This window comes from Rousettus aegyptiacus, unplaced genomic scaffold (assembly GCF_014176215.1).
Source record: "Rousettus aegyptiacus isolate mRouAeg1 unplaced genomic scaffold, mRouAeg1.p scaffold_m13_p_18, whole genome shotgun sequence".
Lineage (NCBI taxonomy): Eukaryota > Metazoa > Chordata > Mammalia > Chiroptera > Pteropodidae > Rousettus > Rousettus aegyptiacus.
The window spans coordinates 7,261,069-7,276,553 of record NW_023416293.1 but is presented as its reverse complement, the minus strand read 5'-3'; the positions used below and the strand labels follow the sequence as shown (position 1 = coordinate 7,276,553).

The window sequence follows — 15,485 nt, the reverse complement described above, 5'->3', positions numbered from 1 at the left end:
TAAAAATGCAACATTTCTCTAGTGAAAGGCACCATTATGCTTCTGGTGCCCCCGTCAATGACGTGCAAATAGGTCACTGACTTCAAAAATAAGAATGGCGTAATTGTGGCTTGTCATTTAGGCGTCGGTAACAGAACACTTGCCAAAATGTTGGATACTATTTTTTCCTGTGTTAGCCAGGTCCATGCAAGCGTGGACCTGGCTAACACAGGAAAAAATACACATCCACATTAGTTTTACGCAAGTAAACTCATCGTAGCCCTGTTTTTGCTGAGGCTTGTATTAATACACGGCATCTTTGAGCACGTAACAGAACTTAACGTGGACACCGAGTGATCATAAATGGCAAGAGGAAAAGTGAGAAAGGTTTTCAAAATACTCATCCATCTATCCTGAAACAATCCTCAGGAAAAAAAGTTATTAACTGAGCTCACCTGAGAACGGATGGCAGTCACACATGTTCGTTATCGAACGTCTGAGTGTTTCATCTCCAGACTAAAAAGTAAACAGCAACATAACAGCGATTAAAATATAGTGCTTATTTAACAAATTCCTGTGTTAATTACCTTTACAAAGAATCGCTCTGTCAAACTGACATGCATTGTGTATAATTTAATCTAAAGGAAGTATACAAACCTAGCAAGATTTATTTTATTTTTCTCAAAAAAGCATCAATCATAAATCGAGAGTATTAGCCTCAAGACTAACATTATTCTTGGGTTCTATTCAGGAGCCAGGGGACATGGATTCATTTTGATAAAATATTAATTGTCATATTTCATAGACTTTTAGACAAATCAGTCTTCTAGGCATAATTACATCAATAAAATCAATATTTCAAAAAGTAAAATTTAGAGGTTACAAAAGGATATAAACTCTACTTGAATACACATTTACTGTTCATTTCATCATTTTATCTCATCTATTACAGTGCATTTCATTTTTATTATTACCGTTTGAGCATGCAGAAATTAATCTCTAAACAGGAGACATTGTAGCGGAGGCATAACATTTTAGTTTTTAAAATTAATCACCGGTTGCATTAAGTAAGGTGCTGTAACAAACAAACCTCGATTATAATACAGCCCACACACAACAGAACTATGCCTTTCCAGTCATGATATGAATGTTCCCAAGAAGTAGGCTTCTTTCCTCCAAAGAGTGTTTTAGGAATTGCAATTGCCTTCGATCTCATCACTTGCTCATTTAAACATGTAACATTCATTGATTTTCATTTTGAAATGGAGGAACTTCTGAAGCCAGAAAATTTTAATTATTACATAATTGGAGTGCAGGCCCTTTGGCTGGCTTACAAATAAGGCCTTGGCTCTTCTAAGTAGAATAACGAGTGATAAGTAAGTGAAATATTGATCTTGTTGACCAGGCCAAGGCACAGAATTGGAGTGTGCAAAGATTTAAAGCTCTTCAAAGGGAGCCTGTACGTAAGTCAGTCACAAAGCATTCCATGAAGAAACGCACGTGGGACAGATGAGTAAACTATTACTCTGCTTCTCTCTTTGATCACTTTTTTTTTTAGCTCCCTTTTATTTCTGCCTTCTTTTTCAAATGCATGAATATTTAAAAGATAAGCTTGAAACTTCTTCTGGTGCATCAAACACTGTGCTAAGGGAGATAAAAGTGTAAAATTGGCACATCTCCTTCCCTCAGAAATACTATAATCCAGTGGAGGAAGCACGTGTTAAAAAAATATATTGAAATATCTGAGATGCAGTAGTAGAAGAATGCCCACAGCATTATAGAAGCCAAAAGGGATAACGAAATCTGCCCCGGTGAAAGTTAAAGAGATTTCCACTGAAGACTGAGTCTACATCAAAATATAAATAACTTTAATTCAGTAAACATTGATTAAATGTATGCCATAATGTATTTCATAAAACATAAAGTGAAAAAGACTCGGCCCTTAGTCTCAAGAGGCCACTAATCTAGGATGGAAGAGACACAATAAACGGACATGCCGAATGCATTAAGATGACCTGCACCTTAGGTTCTTTGGGACAGGACACAAGGGCAGGGGTGGAGCCGGGTTTGGCGGCCAACACACAAATCCAGGGCCCCGACTCATCAATCAGGACCCCAGGTCATTCGATGGCAGATGAGAGTCACCTTCAATCCCCACAGAAACATGATGAAGGAAACTTGCTGTCCACCCCTGACTCTAGGAGAGAAGCAAAGGAACATGCGTGTCCTCTGAGTACTGCCTCCCGCCAGCTTCCAATGGCTCTGAGTGGGAGCCGGAAATCACCCTGTGCCTGTGACCCATCGACACTGAAAGAGAAAACTTTAGAGAGGTCCCAAGCTACAGTTTCTCAGGCACCTGGCACAGTCAAAGGAAATCCTCAAAGACTTCCCCCGATACTATTTCAGGGACCAAAGGTTTACAATTAAAAATCATTAAAGAAACCACTAAACATGGCGCAGAGTCAGGGAAAATAATTAAAGACATACCTAGAAACTCTGTTCTGAAAACAATGTGATCATCAGATACAACATATATGAAGGCGTGTTAGATATGTTTAAAAATAAAGGGTGTTATTTTTTCAGGTTATTATCAAAACTGACCAGATAGTTTGAAGAAATGAAAATATTATTTAATTAAAATAGCGATGAATGGGATGTTAAACACAAGCAAGGAGAACTTATTTAACTGGAAAAGGATTTGAAAAAATATGTATACACAGGGCAGTATGCAGAAGTATAAGAAAATAAAATGTTTAACTATTTCATATACTTGAAGTCCAGACCATTTCTAATATGATGGATCTCCAGAGGGGAAGAATTGATAGGTGGGAAAATATTCAAAGAAGCAGTGGCTGAAATGTTTCCAAATTGGATAAAAGGCATCAATCTGGGCAGATAGAAAGGTTGAAATCCTTTATGGCGAGAGCTCTAAGGTTGGGATGACCCTTGAGAGTTGTACTGAGTGGAAGAAATGGCACCTGGCTTTGGCCTTCAGTATGGACCATGTATCTCTTATAGCTGCCCTTGGAGAAGGGGTGTGATCTTGGGAGAGGCAGCTTCTTGTGGCCAAAAGCAATGCCACAGAGAGACATAAGCCGCCTAAAGCTATCACCCAGCTACAGCTAACACTGTTGTGGCTGCAGAATGAGTACTTTGGTTCTGAGGGGACATGCAGTAGCATCCACTAAAGCTATGTGCTCCCGAACACGAATACTCAGGGAACAGAGCTGGAAGTCCTGATGTACCTGTTCCATGGCTGGAATCCCTCTGCCCCACGTGGGCTCGGCCGGAGATGCTGCTGCACCACCCAGACTTTTTACGACGCTGGAGAACAAACCATCTGTATTGATTCTCAAACTTAAAAACGGCTAGCTGGTACCATCTATGAAAGTCACTGTGCAGACTCAGTGTTTTCAGCTGTCGAGCTTTGATAAATATATGTGAAAATGTAACGAATGTCGTCCTCATCCCTCTTCCTCCCCCACTCCAGTGGGCCTGATTCCTGGTGCCATGGAGCTTTGGTTGGCGTGGGGACCAAAGGACTGACTTACCCTTTGAGGCTCGGCACTGTCAGTCTCCAGCGAAAGACGATCTCCGTGTTTCTAGAGACAGAATGAAGAAAGCAGAGAGAAATCAGGTGGCAGGAAATGGCGCAGAGCTTCTAACTATTTGGCCATCAAGTCTCGGGTTTCTAGGATCAAAGTGTTTTGAGTTAAAATGAAGAGAAAAGTGACCCGAGAAGTCCATGCTCGGGCAAGCACGGTCCTGTTCTACAGCCGGGTCGTTGGGCTCAGGGGGCCACATCGACCCCTCCTCGGCATCCACAGCACTTCCGAAGATATTTTTCATCCCATGGGCAGCAAATATCTGCGTGCTGAAAAGTAAAATAGTTTTTCATGCTCTAACAATCAAAAACAGAGAGAGAAAGGGCTTGGTTGTCTGAAGGCAGAGCAGGAAAGCGAGGAGAGAAAACAACGTTTTAAAAATTATTAAGACAACACTTGTCATAATCTCCCATTGATCTATTATGTGTAGAATCACTGATTCACGTTAGGTGCTGAAGGGAAGCTAGCTGTTCCGGCTACCTTCTGCTGAGTGATAAGCGATCCAAATTCTGCAGCTTAAAATGTCAGTTTACTGTTTATTGTGATTTCATATTTGGCTGGGATTCTTGTTTGTTTGCTTCACTCGGGCTCTCTCTGTGAGACATCCAGCGGACAGTTGTGCCGGGCTCGAAGTTCCCGATAACCTGGACACGTGTCTAGCAGTTTGTACCGGCCGTTGGGGTCCCTGACTCTCTGCCACGTGGCCTCCCTCTTCCAGCCAACTCGATCACCTTCGTACATGGTCGACCCAACCTGGGCACCTCAAGACCACTTAAGACCTAGCTCTCAGATCAACACACTGCCACCCCCACTTCCCTGTGTCGACCAAACCCAGCCACAAGGGGAGAGGAAGAGAAGGCAGCTCCTGTCAGGAGAAGGGAAGAAGTCACACAGCAAAAGAACACTGGAGTAACTGGAGAAGCTGTCTTGGAAACAATGGACCACAGTGATAAAGCATTAAGAGGAGATAAGACTTAGGAGGGACTTCTCATGGGTCCTCACCGCGAGGCCAGCACAGCCAGCAGGCAGATGAACATGGCTTTACAGTCTGACTCTTGCAAGTTTGACGGCAAAAGAGGAGATAAAAGTCCTTTTGTAGAGTGTATGTATTATCTCCAGCTATTGTCCTCTTCCAGATCTTGCAGTTTCCCAGGTGTGGACGGGCTGTGAAACTTCATCTCCCCTGGCATCTCGCAGGAATGTTCTCGAAGGAGCAGAGTCCTTGCAGCCGGTGTTGTGTGGCTGGGACACTGTAAAGGGGTACGCTCACTAAGCACTAGAATAATGAGGGGGGAACAGAGGTAGAAAAATAAAGATCCCTATGTCACTTTCTGAGCGCACATTTCTTTCTTCCCTGTCAAAACTGTTAGTACGTTGAGGTTCTAAACTTTTAAATGTCGGCATTTCAAAGACTCTGAGTTTTGGATCGAAGCATATCTAGATCTGAATTTCATTCCCGCCACTGAGAGCTACAGTTCTGCTATTTATTTTTTTAAGTTATTTTATACTTTTTTTTTTCCTTTGTAGTTTATAACATAAACTGAGCAATGCATGTTATAAGTTAGCGATGTAGACAATATATATTTCCTGTTCTGAAAGGGCCCCTCGTTCAGAGCAGGTTAACAGACAAGTCCGTAGATAAATACAGTGCATCTCACTATCAAGTGAATAAAAATATGTACCCGGAACGATGAGGCCACAATGTGGTAATAAGCAGTCATTTCCACGTGGAAACACTAATGGATTAAAAAAGGCTTGAGACGATGTGGTTCTTGACTAAATACTGAACTATATGTAAATATGTACTCACTTAGTAGTGGGGCAGAGAGGCTCGGCAGGCCGAAAAAGAGGCTTCCCAGAGGTGCAGGGATGAGAAGCCATCTCGCCTGCTCAGGAGATGGCCAGGGCTTATCACGGGGCTTATCACGGAGCTTACAGAGGAAGGAAATCCAGGAGGAGGAAGGCTTATGTTGCAAAGAATATTCTGAATGTCATTAGAATGAGTTCCAAATTCATTCTCTAGGTTAAGGACCCTATTCAAAGTATTTATCGAGGGAATAAAATGATCAGGTTTCAGTTTTTAGATGATCATTCCGGAGCAATGTGGGGAGTAGATTGTAGGAGTGAAAGACCAGAAGTAGCAGGTGAGGCCAGTTATCAGATAATGACAGGCGGGCATGTGAAAAAGGCTTAGATCTGAACTGTGACGGTAGTATAGAAAACAAAGCTACAGATGAAAAAGCAGTAAAATATTATCCAATTGTGATATCAATTAATGAATAACGTTTCATACCCACGTCCTATATGCCATATATTAATAGCTAATAATTAATTCACTCTTCCAAATAAATAACTGAATTACTGTTTCAAAACAAATGGTTCCTCTTAGTCAATTACTGGTCCTGAAATGCCCGGAGCTTGTTTTATATTCCGCCCCCAGCAAACAACAAATCATCCAGTATTTTGCCACGAAAAAATGCATTCCAAGACTGGTCTCTTTCGCACATTTTTTTTTAAGGCTTCATAGAACTAAAGCATCAAGTGACAGTGTGAGAAATTACTCTACGAAATTCAAAAGCTACAGTGCTACTTGCTGACAAATTTTCACAACTTTCTCACCCGTCTGGAGACATATGTAAATCCAGGCAGTGTGCATCACTGGTAAATGATGGCAATTCCTGCTTACTTTTACAGCCTAAGTATAAATGAATGCTCTCGGCTGAAAGGCCAACATATGACTAACTAAGGCACATCTTTCCCACTTTTTCTTGTCTGAGGCTTTTTTTTTTTTTCCACACAAGAAAATGAAAACTTGATATGGCTAAAGCTTCAGATTGTGTCCTAATGACTCAAGAGAAGAAAAATCCTTAGTCTTCTATCTTTCGACAAATTCTATTCATTAAGTGCAAGTACTATATATTTACATAGTCTCTCTCTCTCGCTCACACACACACACCTGTGAACAATTCAGTATTTTAGTTTACTTAGAGATAAGAGATACGAAAAACCAATTCGACTTACATAGCAATATAGCAGCAGTACGAGAAATATCACAGAAAAATACCCCCCAAAAAGCCACAGATTTTAAAAGACAGAAACATCATGGTAATTCAGAATTATTACAGAAACTCTCAAGAGAAGGTAAAATATGAATTAATTTGTAAAAGCGACACAGGAATTAATTAGGGGAGAAAAGAGAAAGAAATTTCTAGCAGAAGAAATAGTCTCAGAAAATGAACTCAGCTCTGAGGAGCTAGGGCATGTTCTGGAGAGAATTATATGTGTTGCTTCACTTATTTTCAGTTATATCAAAGTTGAGGTCATTTTAATAAACGGCAGTAAAAATAACAAAACATGACCGTTAATTTTAACAAGACGACAGGTAACTGATACAACACAAAGAGCTAACGTGTAAGAGAAGCACAGGTGTCTTGGCCTAAATATGAGGTTACCTTGGCTGCTTCAGTACGTTTGGTGACCACCAGCAAGCAGCACAGTTGGCTTTGGAACAACATGGGGTTGAACTGCGTGGACCCACTTAACAGGCAGCGTCCGAATGCCGTGGGCGCTTCCTATCCAAGGATTCCGCATCCGCAGATTCGACCAACCTCAGATCGAAAATAATATTTCCACATTCACAACTGCGGATTTCCAGCCGCAGATGGAAAATACCGTTGCCGATGCACAGCTCACTGAATCGGCAGATGCGAAAGGCCAGCTAAAGTAGGGTTACGCCACCTGCAGAATTTTGACTGCGTAGGGTCGGCTGTATTTCTATGCAGAGATGCTTCAGAATTTCATAAATCTCTTATGACGGAAGAACTGAAAATAATGTAAATACCATCTAAATTATGGTATTTCTCTTTACATAAGTATGTCTAAAATGTTAAAATGCTATAGATATACTAGCCATAAATTTCCCTTTGTTCACTAATAATAATATATGTATCCCTCTCATCAGATTGCAGAGCCCTTTTCAAGTATATTAATTCGAGTAATTCTCACAGGACCCCTCTGAAACAAGTATGGTTATTTTTCATTCTCGTCATCATCCTCACCATCACTATTTTAACACTGAATAAAAAGTTGCTCAGAAGAGTAAGTAAACAGATTTCTTGAGGTAATATATTTAATAAATGATGGAGGCAGAAATCTGGCCTAAGTTTTCATTGAACAAATTTTATGCATCTAAACAATTTACTAAAATTTAGTATAAAATTTTAATATGTTATTGGTAAAATATAAATGAACATACTGGCTGCTAGGGAGTAATTGTTTTTCCAACTATAATCAAGTTCTATGGATAACTGCAGATGGTAGAAAGGGTGCAAATTCAGAAGACAGAAAGCTAAGTCGATGTTGAAATGAAAGCATTGGGATTTTCTGAACAAAGGGAACTTTAAAAGTTCTTCAGCATCATAGACATATCTATGAAGAAGTCAGAAGATGAATCTAACATTTATTAATGTCTACATGTCATTCATTTTCATTTCACAGTAAGCTTATGTTTTTAGCCATGTTGTAATTTCTACTCAGTGAGGGGTAACTTTGATATTTTATTTAATTGCAATGCCGTAAGGTTAACATAAGGATAATCATGTAGAAAGTGTCAAGTTGGATTAATAAAATTTATATTTTGATAATATTTGATTGATAATATTAAAGATGATCCAAGTCAGATTCAGAAATTTTAAAAGTTTTGCACAAGATCTCACAGTTTGGCTTTAAAATAACTAAAAACTTGGAAGAGATTCAAAGCCAGAGGACTCAGGTAGACCACACCCAGATTCTTGACCCACAGAAACTGTGAGTTAATAAATCTTATTTTAGCTACTAAATTTTTGGGTAATTTGTTACAAAGCAGTATATGACCGATATATGTGACATAATGCAAAATTTGAAAGTTTTCAAATAATTGAAATTATAAGATCAAAATGGAAAAGAGCAGAAATCAATAAAAAGACAGCTAGAAGTCATCAAAAGTTTGAGAAAGAGACCACACATCTCTAAGTAATCCTCGGGTCAGAGTACAAATAACAATGAAAATTCAGAAACATGTTAAAATCATTAACGTGTTTAATGATATCAACACACCAGACTCGATACCAAGCTTTAAGTGCAAATGACTGTGCTGGAATGTGCCTGGCATCACATGCTAATAACACCTGGCAATTTTGTGAAAAATTATATTTAAATTACTGGAAGAGGGGACTTGTTCCAAAGGAAGTAATGATTTAGCACACATCCAAGCTGACCTTATCTGCCCCCTCTTTTGATGCAACCTGAATTTCATTGCGATATACTGAATAATACCTCTTCTCTCTGGCTATTTAAAAGAGAAAGGAAAGGTACATATAACCTTGATCAAGATCTACACAGGTCATAGCTACAGATACACAAAGGCATAAAAGCTATTATTAGGATCCTATGCAAATATAGTGCTGATTAAAAGTGTCCCCACAAAGGAGACACCAGGCACAGATGGCTTTCAGTTAGTTTACATCTATAAAACTTTCACAAAACAGATTGCTCCTACAGTATGTAAACACTCCCAAAACTGAAATATTACCTAACTCACTCTGCTTTACTCAAGATCAAAACTAGTAAAAGACACAATAAGAATCAAAATTAAAGGCCATTCCATTTATCGATATAGATACAAACATTTTTTAATAATTTACAAGCTAGTAAACTAAAACATGCAGGCGTGCATGCATCTATATGACCCGAACCATTATAAAACACATGTGTGGATATGTTATTACAGAACCCCATGTCAACGATGAATGAAAAATAGCAGAATAAACAAAGGATTCAGAATATTTCTCCCGACTTGCTGTTCTTCATTGTACACATTTATTTATTCTATTTCCTTCAGGGCAGTGCTTTTCACCCTTTTCAATTTCTCATCTCTGTGGCATCATGTTCAAAGACCTGTTGGAACCTGCATCTCTGGGACAATTTCTGCCTAAACAGTTTAACCTTTTGTACCCATCTTTCTTAATTTATCTTATCAACTAAGCATGTGCCTCACTGAAACCCTTTTGTAATTGGTCTAGAGACTCTATCAGTTTTCTAAACTCACACCACCTCATCTCATAAAGAATTCTCTCAGCTTTAAATTATAACGCACAGGACAAACTCTATTCTCTTTCCACCTGTGTGGTCATATGGAAGTGTTTCAAGAATTAACTTGCCTGCTAGAGTGCCTTGTTATGTTGATACAATAACTGTATATTTTAGTCAGGCAGCCCTTCCCATTTTTTTTTTTTTTTTGAGTGATGCTAGACTCAGAGGTAACCCTCATAATGATTTCCTTTAGTCATCGAATATTTACTGAATTTTCATGTACACCAAGCATTACTTTAAGCAAGAGATACAGCAGCGAGCAGGACAAATGAGGTTCCTCCCTCATGTTATTTTATATTTTGGTGGACAACTATGTAGTGTGTGTGCATCTGCTCCTGGATGCTCTCTTTTTTTCCATTGATATCTATGTCTGTCTTTACACCAATACGACACTATCTTGATTATTGCACTTTTAAAATGAGTTGAAGTCAGGTGGTAAAAGTTTTCCAAATGTGTTCTTCTTTGAAGAATTGTTTTGGCTATTCTTGTTTTTTGTTCTTTTTTGTTTTTGTTTTTTTGGTTTTTTTTTTTTTTTTTTTGCATTTTCACGCACATTTTAGAATTGGATTGTCAGTTTATAGATTCCTCCCCTCAAAAAAATCATTTTTGGAGGGATTTTTCCTTAAAGTAGGTATTGCAAAGCAAATGAAGGTACTTAATGTTGACTGGCACCAAGCCTGAACTTACAAAAACATAAAGTTTGCCCAGTTTGGAAGAACTTGTTATGTCCAGCAGGGGGCAGGAAGAAATGGTAGGAGAGAATCTCTGTAAGGGTCTGGCCCTTTGGGAAGCACACGCCTTCCAACTCAAGCCACTTCCCTTAGAGACTGGGGGAGGGCGCATCCTTTTCAAATTTGGCATATACATCAAATATAATCTTGAAAATTCAATTTTAAGTAATTGTAGGGTACTGGCGATATCAGTATGACTCTATAAATTGATTTATCTGATATCACTAATGTGTAATCTTATGAGCACTGAGTCCTAAGTATTTATAATTGTATAACAATAGAGTCCTAAATATAATTTTGCTAAGATGAAATTAAGTGTTACTTTACTTATAGAAAAGATTTTGATTATTTCATTATATTCATAAAAACTTTATTGTTATTCTATAAATCTACCTTGCTATTCTTTCAAATATCACTGGCTGAGCGTTGATTGTAATTGAATTCAGAACCTATATATAATTGCCCTATATAGTTCATTTCTATAACTCTCTTATTTTTCTGTTTTGTTTGTTATAAAATATAATTTGATATTGTTTTCTAGTAAGAAATCACAGTAGGACCAGTGAAAGTAGCCTATTAAATACCATCGTTGTTTATTAACGCAAATCACAAATACCATTATGTAGATGATACCACTCCCACAAGAAGCCAATTCTAATCTTTTCTGAACAAAACTATTTGAGTTTATAAAATCAAGCCATATATTTTATAAAACATAGCATTATATAGAGAGATTTGTCCATTATGCATAGCAGATCATTTCAAAATTACCTTACCTACAACCAAAATAGCATTATTCATTTAACATTACTTCCAGTCTTAATAACTTTGCAAAAAAAGAGAAAATAAATATTAGTTAATTAAACTTCTAAAAATAAAATAGCATTTTTCTAGACTTGAATGCAAGTAGCATTTTAGACATAATTTAAGTATATATATACACATACCTAAGTGATTTAGTTAAGAGATACAGCTATATTCTCTGGTTTTTAATTCCTAGGCTATTATTTCTGTTAAATATTGTCATAGCATTTGTTGATGCATTAACTGATTCATTTATTTTTAATCAGATGTTTTCTCAAGTAACGTTTAGTGAGTACCTTCAGTTTTTTTACAGAAACTGTATCGGAAGCTTAATGGATGACCTATTGCTACTGTCAAGTAAGTGGACAAGTACAGTGGCTACAATAAGCACAGGATTTGGAGAAGCCATTAGGAGAGACACTTGATCTGTCACCGATACTGCCCAGGATGATATTTTTACTCTAAAATGAAAAATAAAAACTGCATGTGAGAGGTAAGGCACGGCTTTGTATTTGGGAACAGGGAGCAGGCAGGGAGAAATTGGGAAGCTTAGGGCAGAAAAAAAAATACACAGCAATTTTGGATCACGAGAAGTTTAGTATGGCTGGAATAGAGATGGAATTAGGAATGGATAACCAAAGATATGTCTGACAAAAATAAATAAAGAGTATGTCAGTTGTTTTCAAACCTCTACATTCAAGGTACATCCTAAAATAATTTAGAAAAGCTACGCACATCTTACACATTTTGAGATGGACTTGAATGGAAAATCCAAGAACCTGAGATGTCTGACCACCTAAACGAGACTGTGAGGGGACAAGCCATTGAGAGGTCCATGGAGACGGCCAGCTCGGGCAGCGGCTGTCCGGGCGCAGGAGCCACCTGCGGGCTGCCGACCCCGGGTACCTGCTGGTGGGCCGGGCCGCTGGTGGCCAGTAGAATCAGCAGAGCCAGCAGTGGAGATGCAAAGAAGAGGTAAGAGAAGACAATCTGGGGTTCCAGGGGTCTTCCTGTCACCTTATCTGACTGACAGCCTTTCGATAGCGTTTGCTTTGTTTCATCTTTCAAAATCGTGCACGGGCCCCTCTTTTGGCCACTCCCGCCTTAAAACATTCTGGGAAGGGATTTCTCGAAAAGCTAGTTCCTGACCTTACCCAAGCTGGATCACACAATGAAGGGTATTAATCACTTGTAAGATGCACACCGGATTGTGAAAGAGCCACACGACATCTTTATTTGTCGATCTTCTCCACTATAACATGAAAATTCTTGCAGTCCCTGAAAACAGCCCAATTGCTTTACAATGTATCAATGACAGTAGCATGTGCTTCTTCTAATCTATGTAATAGTGCTTTCCTTTCCAAATAATGCACATCTTAGGGGCATGAAAATATCCCAAATAAGTTGCATATATATGACAGATCGGAGAAAAAGTTTTGTTGTTTTTTTTTTTTTAATTTAATTTTTTGAAGCAAACACTCCTTTTGATTTGCCTCATCAAACTCTCCCCTAAAATCTCTGCCTTTTTTGAAAGTCGATGGATGGAAGATGTGGGATCCTTAAAAGAAAATGACTGTCACTCTCCCTGCCCACACACTCTGCAAGCACGTGCGGGTTCGCAGCATCCAAACAACTGCCCAGACAACCCGTTTCTAAAGTCATGCTTCATGTATAATGGCAATATGGTTAAGACAGGGCGAGGCAGCGAGACCGCTGGGAAAATAAATCTTTCATTTTTAGCTGCCCTAAAGCATTTTGTTCAGCTGAAGAAAGTGCCATAATAAGATTCAGCATGAGTGAATTATATGCGGGTTTTTTTCCCCATAAAGTAAGGAAAGAGAAATTATAATGTGGAAGGTGACAAAGGAAAATTTACATGAAGTTAAGAAAGAACACATACGGAATTTGAAGGTCAGGAAACGAATCCCTTTAAAACCATTAGTGCCGATATACCACTTGGAAATCTCTTAAGTTCTCACAAAGGAGCTTCATTCTACTAGTGAAGTCATTATATCACGTAAAGGTCTTATTTGAAAGCCCATTGAAAAATCTTTGGATTGTATCTTGAGATAATGGGGGTGGGTGGACCTATTAATCAAGAGAATGACAGTCTCACTCCACTATGTGTGCGGAGAGTGGAGTACCCAAACGCACAAGAATGGGGGTGGCTGGATAAAACCCATGTGGTCCACAATGAGAGATAATGGTGAAGGGAACTTGAGAAGTGGCAGAGGAGGAACGGCGCATTAAAAACACGGGAGTGACACAAATCTTAGGATAAGATTCGGTAGTTGATTCGATGAGTGAAGTGAGTGATGCGTCGTAGACAATCCCAACTGTCTGTCTTAAGCAACTGAATAAATAATGCCAGCTACAACTAACTCATATAAAAAACACAGAGAAATGGATGGGATAAAGCTAAGAGAGACCACCAGTCGATGAGAAGTGACATATATGGGTCCCTGCCATCCGGCTGCATGATGTTTGCAAGATTTCAAGAGAAAACATATGTCCCAGGCATAGCAGTATAAAAATATGTTGAACAAAATACTTGCCAAAGAAATGCTGAAGGACAAGCATTGTCAAAAACCCTGAAGGGCTCTTTTTTAAAAAAAAAAAAAAACACAGATTTTTTTGAGTGGCATTCTCTATCTGTTTGTTTTCAGTACAACTGCCATGGAAACCAGGAAGTTCACCAGGGATTTTCTGAGCATGTCCTGGTTTGAAAACTATGGCATCAAGAAACACATGCAAACCAACCAAAGAGTTTCCTGCCGGGTGGAGTTAATGCTTTTTGTTGTGGTGGTGGGTTTTTTCCACCCCCTCAGCCTCTGCTTCTTAAGTGGGAATTCAGGGTGATCGACACCTTAGAAAGCCTCCCAATGAAAGTCACGTCGTCTGGGCACAGAAATTACCAGAGAGACACCAGATTGCTCCCGCCACCCACAGCCACTCAGGGATTACAGTCTGACTCCAGTGTCAATTTTATTTCTGGGTGGTCCTTTCCTGGACAGTGTGAAAAGCAATCAACTCAATCATTTTTTTTTCATTAGATAAAAGTAGATTAATTAAAACCAAGAAAATTATAAATAGCATTTTCAGTATGCCTGGTAGAAATCGAGGCAGGGTTTTTTTGTCTTTTTGTTTTTTTGTTTTTTTTTTTTTCCAGTTCAATGTGTAGTTCTCTCTCTCTTCAGATGGTCCATACTGGAATTCGAAGCATAATCGGATCAGGTCAAGTTCTTTCTCTTTTTTTGGAAAGTATTTCATTAAAAAAGTTTCCAAGGCTCTATCAGGTCATCTCCACATTAGGACTTCAAATTCGATAACTCGATACAAGCGTCATTGTAAATGGCATGGATATACTTAATGGGACATGTTCAGGACGGCTGCTGCTGCTTCCTGTGAACGGCTGCATCTCTTCTCCTACTGGTGAGTGGAGACACCAGTGAATTATCCTAGGACTTCAGATAGTTTAAAAACTAGAGCGAGAATAAGTGGATATCAAAAGCTAATATATAAAGCCTGCTTGTGCTTAAATGAAGCTGTATCCCCGTTATTTCTAGGCCTTCCATGAAGAAAACTCCATAGAAAAGTGGTTATATGGATCGAGTGCTCAAAGAAAAAAAAAAAAAAAGGTAGCATTTAGCTATAAATATGATGTCATGAAATATGAAATCCTGGAATTGCAAGAGGGCACTGGTACAGACTAAATGTCTGTGTTCCCCCAAAATTCATATGTTGAAATCCTAATCCCCAAGGTGATGCCATGACAAGGCGGAGTTTCGGGGTGCTGACTAAGGCCTGAGGGTGAGGCTTTCATGAATGGGCGGAGGGCCCTTATCAAAGAGGCCCCGGGGGAAGAGATGACCATCTAGGAAGCAGGTCTGCTTGCTGGCACCATGATCCCAGGCTTCCCAGTCTCCAGAATTATGAGGAATAGATGTTTGCTGTTCGTAAACCACGCAGCTTATGGTACTTTTCTTATAGCAGCTCGGATAAAACTAAGACAAGCACCAAAGGGAGTGAAGCAGAAGAGGAAGAGAGTTGGGAGGAAACTCTAAAGAAGGTAGGTTCTGAAGGAATGGGCCAGAGGAGGCGAACGCCCGATACTCAGACGACTTGGAGGAACAAGAACATGATATGGGAGGCAAAGAAGGGAGAGTTTAAATAAGATTGCCTGATTCAAAAAGCAGCGGATCATCAGCATATGATTAGATGTAGCAACTGAATGTGA

General features: G+C 39.1%; 1 long non-coding RNA gene across 2 annotated transcripts in view; it reads right to left on the bottom strand.

Annotated features, from left to right (window-relative positions):
- Positions 1-209: 209 nt before the first annotated feature.
- LOC107498964 overlaps positions 210-15,485 on the bottom strand; it is a 58,931-nt gene continuing 43,655 nt past the window's right edge. The window contains exons 1-3 of one of the 2 annotated variants that reach the window (XR_004955408.1): positions 4,587-5,316; positions 3,531-3,581; positions 210-495 (exon numbers count right to left, since the gene is read on the bottom strand). This is a non-coding gene — a long non-coding RNA (uncharacterized LOC107498964). Of the gene's footprint in view, positions 496-3,530; positions 3,582-4,586; positions 5,317-15,485 lie in introns of those variants that run through there. The other variant, XR_001594167.2, reaches the window with a different exon arrangement.